At 44.5% G+C, this 6,844-nt stretch overlaps 1 protein-coding gene and 1 long non-coding RNA gene across 2 annotated transcripts in view; one reads left to right on the top strand and one right to left on the bottom strand.

The window, feature by feature from the left end:
* Cd302 (CD302 molecule) overlaps nucleotides 1-6,844 on the top strand; it is a 36,645-nt gene that overhangs the window by 1,677 nt on the left and 28,124 nt on the right. The window lies entirely within an intron of this gene.
* LOC116090214 overlaps nucleotides 1-6,844 on the bottom strand; it is an 81,957-nt gene that overhangs the window by 54,812 nt on the left and 20,301 nt on the right. The gene's annotated exons all lie outside the window — the stretch shown is intronic.

Genomic DNA, 6,844 nt, shown 5'->3' with positions numbered 1-6,844 from the left:
TCACTCTGTAGACCAGGCTGGCCTCGAACTCAGAAATCCGCCTGCCTCTGCCTCCCAAGTGCTAGGATAAAAGGTGTGCGCCACCACCGCCCGGTGGGTAAATATTCTTGTTTTGCAAGCCATGTGACCTTTGTTCATTCAATCCCTGGAACCATGTGAATCTAGGAAAGAAAAGATGCCATAAAGTTTTCCTCTGACCGCCACAGGTACACTGCACACGCATGCGCACACGCACACGTGCACGCACACACACACACACACACACACACACACACACACACGCACACACGCACGCACGCACACGTGCACACACAATGATAGCCAGTTAAAAAGGAAGAAAAATACATTCTTAGCCAATTTGGAAAGAGAATGAGTTTCTAGGCTTTTGGTATCACCTGTGAAGCTATTCTGAACACTGAGAGAGGACAAGCTTCAAAAGGTTTATTCTTTTGTAAGTCTGGTCTGGATTCTCTCTGACTGCTTCTTCTGGTCAGAAAACTTTAAAGACTTACAGTAAAAATGAGCGCACTCTTCCCACACTAGTTAGCCACCTTCTCTGCCCTCCAGTGACATGGAGACTGTACCTCATAGGGCTGCTGTAAGTATCAAGGGAGAGCTCTATCTCTCATACCTATTACAGGCCTGGGGACTCCTGGTCTCCTTTCCTTTACTCTTATTGTAAAACGTGAAAGGTAATCACACCAACAGAGAACATCCTGAGCGTGCCACTCAACTGGCTGTAGTTACTGAGCACATCGACATTCATGAAGGAGAGAGCTTATCAAGAATTACAATTAGCTGAATGGCAAGATCTCAACACAAAAAGAACCTCAGTAATCTAGCAAAAAGTATATATTTAATGCTGAAGTGGAAGTTGGTTTTTTGTTTGTTTGTTTTTTATTACCATGGAGTATGTTAGTGAAAGTGAGGCTTGTTGGTTTGGGTTCTTAGCTCAAAATGCACAGTGGCTATAACATCATTTAACTTCCGAAGGTTCCATGGCAGACCTGAACGGAGCTTTTCTGGTTTGAATTGGTTTGTTGTGGGTGCTGTTGGGAGATCTAACCACAGATCCTCATGCTGGTACCCACCTCTCCGGTTCTAGAGTCTCTCTGCAACAGTGCTGTTGCTCACCGGTATAGGCCTAAGACTACTAGGTCAGTGATTTCGCATGAGTGGTATGGGAGGAGCAAATGAATGCCCTCCTTCTGTGCCCATCATGTGCGGCAGCATCTAGGCCTTGGATTTGAGTGGCTGGTACCTGCAATCGATGCTATCGATGCTATTGGTGCCCCTGCCTTCTTTCTGATGCTAACTCATTACCTTCCCTGCTGTTAACTGAGTCTCTCCACCCTGGCCTTGTGGGAAGCCTTCTGCTGCTTCTACACAGGCTGCTTAACCCCTGGCTGTTGGTGTGGTTGGTGTGGTTATCTCTCCCCCTACTAGTTAGATATTCGCTATTATGTGATATCCTAAGGCCTTCCCCAAACACCTACACTCTTGGTTACAGCTCAGTGTTTTCTCTTTCACGTCGATATTCTTACCCATCCCTCATCTTCCCAGGAAGAGGTTCTTTAACAGCAGGAGCCTTGCTGTCTTGAAGAGCTCTGTTTTATTTTGATGTGTCTTTAAACTTTATTTTATGATAAAATGATGAAAATGGGATGATTTTAAAAGTAGAGGTGTCAGCTCCATTGTGATTTCTTCCCAGTTGTATCTTGGAACTTATAACTGAATTCAAAACATTTGCAATCTCTAAATCCATCAAGGTCACTCTTTCTTGCCATTGTAGATGGAACTCTATTTCAGGGGACAGTATCTCAGATTGGATGTAAGAATGTTTTTACATGAACAGGTGAATTCTCAAATAGTTATTATTTTAGGATTTCTTTCATTACTGGGAAGTTTTTAAGAATTTGCTGCTGTGTTGAAACATCAATGCTGCAACTCAAAAGCATGTGTTCCACTCTGCATGGCTGTGTGAGGTTACAGACCAAACCCACATATCTAATAAACTTCTATGGCTGAAAATTCCTATGGATGGTTTTCAGCATGCTACTGCACAAATCCATCTGGACAATAGGAGTCATAGCGGGCTTAACACAAGGTCAAGAAGAACACTGTCTTCTTACATCATCTGTGTCAGGTACGTGATTGTTTTCATGAGTTATTTTAGATTTTGAGGAGAAACCAGGAGATTTAATCCATTAAAAATTGGACCAGTGGTGCCCAATGAGAAAGGGACAGATGACCCAGCTCATCAGGGGATAACTATCATTGTGGATGGGCATGAGGCAAAAGCTAGAAGTGGACATCCTGAAAGGGAGGCTAGGAAGAGTAATGTAGGAAAAGGACCATGTGTCAGGGCAGCTTCCACAGATCTTGAAGCCTGTGCACAGCCACAGAACCTATGGTTGCCTGAACATTTGGGCCAGCTTCTCCCTCCTGGACTCATTACACACGTAACAAACAGCCTTCATCGCCCTCTTGTCTTGCCGAAGTTGGCCTATGGAAGGTGAGTGAGTGCTAGCAAGAGAGCAAAGAGTGTTACCAAACCTGGGTTGGTAATAGAAAATGACCATAGAAATTAGGCACATAATTGTTTTCCCTTGGGGATGCTTCTCATTCATCTTACCATGTGATACATCTATCATGGTACATAATCTGTATGGAAACTTTTGGATTCACACTGACCTGTAGCATCAAGGAGAGGTTTCCTTTTTAAACCAGAGGTACAGCTAATGCTGAAAGGAGCCTAGGAGAAGGTGGCTGGGAGTTCTGGGTGTGTCAACACTGTATTTTCTGCCCTTATCACTTGTAGCCTCTTTTGTCTTTTCTTTTCTTTGTTTTGATCTTGTCTTCCATCACAGGGGCCTTGGGTTTCCTATTTGCTCTATCTGGCCTCAATATCAGGTCTTTAGCACTTCGAAGTATCTGTGATTGGCATCCTCAAAGACATTCCTAGAGCTTCCTATCACTTGGTGTTCACTTGCTTGCAGCTCATTCCCACGCTACATAGAGATGGCTTATTTTAATTATGGTGGTTGGTTTTGTGTATCAAATTGAGTGCACTGTAAATGGATGCCCAAACAGCTGATAAAACACTATTTCTGGATTGCATTAGCATTTGAGAATTTCTCCACTGAACCACTAAATGTTGAGATTAGCACTTGTGTCTAGGAGGCTTAGTGAAGGACATCTCCCCTTTTCAGCCTGGGCTGACATCATCTAGTCCCTTGAGATAGAACAGGAAGACTGGAGAAGGTCAAATTCCTTTCCTGCCTGAGCTGAGGCATCCATTATCTTCTGCCTTGAACTTGCTATAGGGCACACCTGGTTCTCAGGCTTTTGGGCTCAGGTAAGGATTTATACCATTGCCCCCCCCCCATGACTCTATCCTCAGAGTTTCAGACTAGGGTTGAATAATGCTATCACATGTTCTCCAGCCTGCCAGTGATAGATCATGAGTTGGTTTTGTTTGTTTGTTTTGTTGCTTCCATAGCTGTGTGAGCTAGATAGGTAGGTAGGGCAGTGGATAGATAGATGATGGGTGGATGGATGGATGGATGGATGGATGGATGATAAAGAAATAGATGATGGATGGGAGGAGAGAGAAGGGGAGAGAGAGAGAGCAGATATTTTTTATATTAATGCTGTTTCCCTGGAAAATTTCAATACAGTAGCCATGTTTCAGAAATGATTGACAGCCAAGGCTGGATTCTATAAACCTGGCTTTTCACTCTTGCCTTGTACCACGATTCCCTAACAAAACCTAATACCTAATAAGAGTAACTCAGTGAAGCATGCATTTTGGCTCACAGTTTGCCATTATGTGGCTGTGGTGACAGGGGTTTGAGGTTGCTGCCTCTCATATCTCGGCAGATCAGAAAACAGAGAAAAGAAAGAGAATGAGACCTGGTTATAACCCTCAAGCCACTTCCTCTGGCTAGGCACCACCTTCCAAAAGTTTCACAACTCTCCAAAACAGAGCTACAGCTGGGGACTGAGCCTTGAGACACATATGCTCAAGCCAAGACATTCATACTTGGTTTCCATGGGCTCAGCCATCTCATAATACCAAGTACACTGAGCCAAACTTCTAGCATCCTTATAGAATTAACATTCCCAATGCAGTTATAAAGATAAACTCCTGGCTGCAGGCCCCTATAATATAGAAAAGCAAAATTTTGGCACAATGTGATTCTCCTTCCTAAAAGGAAAGTAGCAAGGAAATACTGGACCAAAGCAAGATTGAAATTCAGCAAGGCCAATACCAAACCTGCAGCACCATGTCTGGCAGCTGGAATTCCAACATCATGGCACCATCTGGGCTCCAACGGGCTTGGTTAGCGCTGTCCCTACAGCCCACATCACAGATGACCATTCCCTTGGATCAGCTGCACTCAATGTCTGCAGCTTTTGTTGGTAGATGTTCTGTGTTTCTGGCATCTCCCATATGCTAAGATCTCTAGTGCATCCTAGGCTTCGCCCTCACGGCCGTATACACCAAGCTCCAAGCAAGGAGTCTGAGCCTGTCACACATTGCCTGGTTCTGGAAGCTTCCTGGAACTGCAGCTCAGTCCCCAATAATGTTTGCCCTCATGCTTATATCTTGTGTGTCTACAGAAACAACACCACACAGACAATGGCGAGTTCTACTGCCAGATGATAACTGGGCCTCCTGCACCACAATCTACAGAAACCTTTCTCTATCTCTGCCGCCAAACATAACAAAACACTTTCGGCTGTCCAGAATGTTTTTTTTTCGTTGTTCAGGAGCGCATTTCAAGTGAAAGTTCTTAAACTGGGTTTGCATTGTTATACCCCGGTGCTCTCCAGGGGCAGAGTCTTGTTTGTACAGCATCTTTCCTACTGTCTTTGTGAAGTGTGTGTATAGGAGGCAGGGCTCTTGGATCACACCAGTCTCGTTACCCTTTACTGACACTACATCCACACCTGCCTTAATCTCAACTTCAAGCCTCCCTCCCTCCCTCTTTTCATTACCTCTTTTCATTACGTTTCTTTTTTCATACCGTTGGGCTTCACTTCCTGCTCACTCCCACTGGAAATCTGGCCAAGAACAATCAACAGTAAAGCCATGCCACAGACCTGAATGGCATGCAATTTAAAATTTTTCCTATCAAACAAACCAGCCTGTTATGGTTTAATTCCCCCTGATTCCGGTTTTCGGGACGGAGGCAAAATGAAGCCAGTTTCTTTTTCAGACGATAACAAGACTAGTCCCTGAACCTCATGATCACAGCCTTCCTGGCTGTATTTCCTTCGTCTTTCTTCCTCACTCCCAGTGGGCTCACCCCTTAAGCTCAGCCTACAGCCTTCTAGGGCTTCTCTAGCCCCCAGCTCCAAAATCTTCCTTCTAAAAACCTATGGAATATGGTCAGGTTTCTCCCGGCAGTAACAATGACCCTGATTCTCTTGATCAATTTGGTGAGTTACTTTTCTCACTGCCATGACCAAATACCTGATAGAACAATCTGGGGGGCAGGGGATTGGGTTCAGTTTGAGAGTTCACATTCAAGTCAAGGCATACAGGGACTCCCCAGGATTACTTTGATGAGAAATGGAGGTCTCCAGCCACAACAACTCACCCTCAGGTATACTTTCCAATAGTCCAACTGTAGTGGAGTGTTCGAGTGACTGTTAGTACATTGTCTGCATCTGCATGTCAAAACCCCAGGCGAACGACCTAAGAAAGCTGCTGCTTCCAGTTCTTAACTGAAGACACCAGAAGAGATGACATTTCTTGCTTTAAGATGCTCATTTGTTACACAGCACTAGATTGCTAATGTACCATCTTAGATGGGTAGCCTCAGTTTGACAGAATCTAGAATTCCCTGGGACATAGGCCTTTGGGGATTATCTTGACTGCATTAATTGAGGTAGGAAGACTGAATGCCTATTGTGGGTGGTCCCATTGGTTCCCTTACTGGGATCCTGGGCTGTGTAAGTAAAGAAAGGTCTAAGAAGTAGCATGCCGTGCATGGCCCTCCGCCTTCTGACAGGGATGTGGTGTGACTAGCTGCTTTCAGCTCCTGCTGCCTTGAGTTGATTTTGTCAGAGTGAGTGTTGGATCACAGCAACAGAAAAGGAAACTAAGGCACCATTAACCTGTTCTTTTACTTCCATTGCTTTTGTGTGTCTGTCCCCACTAAATTATACCCCGTAAGAAGACAGAGGTCTTCCTGCCTTTTTGTTCACTGTGGATTTCCCAAGCACCTAGGTTGGTTACTGTTTTCATCCTTGTTCTACAAATAAGCTAAACTGGAGCCGAGAAAGGCTTAAGTAGTAAACCTGAGATCCTGTTGGCATCAGACTTTCCCTTCCAGGCAGTGGGGCAACTTTGGTTGACGTTGCTAGCACAGAGCTATGTACCCCCTCAGTCCTGTGAGTGATTCTCTGGGTTGTGTTCCAGACAGCAGAGTAGTTGTTACTGATGTTATAGTTAGATTACAACCTGCTCTCGGCTGACTTGCTATTGAAAATCCAACTGGAGAAATAGGGCAGCTACAGTAGAAAACCATAGTGAATGTGTCCAAGACTTCAAATAGTAAAGATGGCCTCTTTTGAATGAGAATGGCCAGCTATGGGTCTTTGTTGTTTGAGACAGAGTCTTTTTAAGTAGCCCTGGCAAGGCCTGGGGCCTTATGTGGTCTTAACTCTTAATACTGTTGAAACAGCAATAAAATTTCAACTAATTTCAGCATGAATTGTGGAGGGAGACATTAGAACCCTGACACTCTCCAATTCAATCTTTCTAGTGTGAACCATGCAGAGAAGGCTCGGTGAGACATTGCTTGTTATTGCTATTAGGCTGGAGACTAAA

This window comes from Mastomys coucha, unplaced genomic scaffold (genome assembly GCF_008632895.1).
Source record: "Mastomys coucha isolate ucsf_1 unplaced genomic scaffold, UCSF_Mcou_1 pScaffold15, whole genome shotgun sequence".
NCBI classification, from domain to species: domain Eukaryota; kingdom Metazoa; phylum Chordata; class Mammalia; order Rodentia; family Muridae; genus Mastomys; species Mastomys coucha.
Note: the sequence above shows the minus strand (reverse complement) of the source record. Positions and strands in the feature narration are given on the sequence as shown.